Here is a 2233-nt window from a genome sequence, read left to right on the forward strand (position 1 = left end):
GCCTCAGCCCTCCAAATAGCTGGAACTCCAGGCGCGCGCGCTCCCACACCCGGCTAATTTTTTTGGATATTGTAAAGTTGAGGTCTCACCAAGTTGCCCAGGCGGGCCTCGAACCCGCGGGCTCAGGCAATCCACACACCTCAGCCTCCCAAAGCGCGGGATTACAGGCTGAGCCACCGAGCCCGGCTTGTGGCAGTTCTTAATTCGGCATCGGGAGTGTTGAGTGTGAATACGTGACTTCACTTGAGGACCGCTCCATTCGGTGGCTTTTTTTTTTCTTTTTTTTTTAATATATGTTTTTTATTTTAGAATTGTGGGGTACAATTAAGGGTTAGGTATACAAATATGCATTGTGCAGGTACCCTTGTTGATGAGGTGTGCCGCCCTTTCCCCAGGTATTGACTACCGTTAATCCCACCTCCCTTCCCCTCCCTGCCCCCCCCACAGTTTCCTGCTACTGTCGCTCCTTTTCTTATAGTATTAAGGTAGTTGTTCAAGGTCCACTTATGAGTGAGAATATGTGATACTCAGATCTTTGTTTCTGTGAGAGATCACTCAGTATTATAAACTCGAATTCCACCCAGGTTACTGCGAAATTCTTGATTTTTCTTTTTCTTTGTGTGCAGTCTTTATTTCAGATATTTGTTAAGACACCATTGTTATTACTCAGGACAAGAGTAAAGATCACCTCTTGCAGAAACTTAGGAACTATGTACAGAATTTTACAAACAGAGGCAAGGCTTTGGCTTAAACCTGACTGCTGACCAGAGAATGGAGTTCTGAGTGGACTCAACAAAAGGAAACCAGACAGGAAAAGGAAGGTGCCCGTTTGAACCAAATTTAAGCTACCATCAGGGCATTGTGGTCGTCACAGATCATAGGCTCTGTTTTTAGGTGGTTCGGGTACAGCACAGGATTCCATTTGGCTCCTTGGCTAACTACACCTCGGACTGAGGTGCCATGAGGTCAATGTCACTCAAGTTCCTAGCCAGCCAAACTCCCGCAGCAAAGAGTCCCAAATTGAGTATCAAATTCCTCTGGAAGTCATTCCTATCGGTTGCAAAGCGGTAGACGCCCCGAAGCCAGTCTCCCACATTGTCCGGAGATATGCCGAGCTGTTAGCGCTCATGGTGACCCCCCGGAAGCCATTCTTCGATTTTTTTTTAATGGCTGTGTAATATTCCATTGTGTATCGGTACCACATTTTTTTTATCTTGTTCTCCACTTACACCATCTTGCTGGCTCCTCGGAAAGCCATTCAGTGGTTTTTGTTTAACTTTACCGATAGTAATCGGTGGGATTGTAAACTTTTTCTGGAAAACCGTAGTTTTAGTAAAGAACCTTTTTTCCTTTCCCGAAGGTCTTTTTTGGGCATCTGTGGAGATGGTGAGAAGCAGAGCCGGCAGGTTGAAGCTTCAAAGTAATGGATGGATCCCGAAGATGAGTAAGAGTGGGTGCAAGCAGGACCTGGGTTGTCACCAGTCATGAGAAAGCAGAGCTGGTGCTGTCACGTGCATTCACCCCTACTTTATTCCGAAGTTCAAGTGTGGAGTGTATGTTGACACATAAGTCCACTTAGGGTGAAAAACCTACCTAGAATTCAGAATACAAATAAATAAGTAAACTATGTATATATTTGGAGACAAGGTCTCGCTCTGTTGCGCAGGCTGGTCTCAAACGCTTGGCCTCAAGCAGTCTTCTCACTTTGGCATCCCAAAGTGCTGGGATTACAGGCACCAGCCACCACTCCCAACTGCTAATTATTTAAATAATAAAAACCACGAGGGTCTGTACCCGGGTAATTTGGGGCCACTAGGTGTCACTGTAACCAACATGGATGTCATTGCATGTAGAATTGAAATTGAGACTTGGAAAATTAATTTTGGTTGGTTGGAATTTGGGAGCATTCATTACTGGCTGAGCTGAGGATGATTTAAAGTTATCCCTGTCTGAATTAACATCTTTTGTGAGGAGTTCTGACTCCCTGAGGCTCAGCTTTTTAATACAAACCTTGAGTATAAATACCTGAAGGTTTTTTCTGTTAGAATGAAGCATGTTAATCTTTCTCTTAGATTAAAGCTGTTGGCTGTGGACTTGAAAAAAAATCACATGAAAATCCACCACCTTAAGATGTCAGATGTAAGGATCATCATAATGAAATTTCTGTAATGGTAAGGAGAGTTTTTTTGGTTTTTTTGTTTTTGAGTTGGAGTCTCACTCTGTCGCCCAGACT

The 2233-nt window shown here is 44.0% G+C and overlaps 1 pseudogene across 1 annotated transcript; it reads right to left on the reverse strand.

Moving 5' to 3' along the window:
- Window positions 1-799: 799 nt before the first annotated feature.
- Window positions 800-1375, reverse strand: LOC110594668 (annotated as a pseudogene). Its single transcript, XR_002481374.1, has 2 exons — window positions 1283-1375; window positions 800-1115 (listed from the first exon to the last, which is right to left on the reverse strand). The product of XR_002481374.1 is annotated as a mitochondrial import receptor subunit TOM6 homolog pseudogene (transcript).
- Window positions 1376-2233: the final 858 nt, after the last annotated feature.

The sequence above is a fragment of the Carlito syrichta genome, unplaced genomic scaffold (assembly GCF_000164805.1).
Source record: "Carlito syrichta isolate Samal-C Ts95f unplaced genomic scaffold, Tarsius_syrichta-2.0.1 Scaffold121030, whole genome shotgun sequence".
Lineage (NCBI taxonomy): Eukaryota > Metazoa > Chordata > Mammalia > Primates > Tarsiidae > Carlito > Carlito syrichta.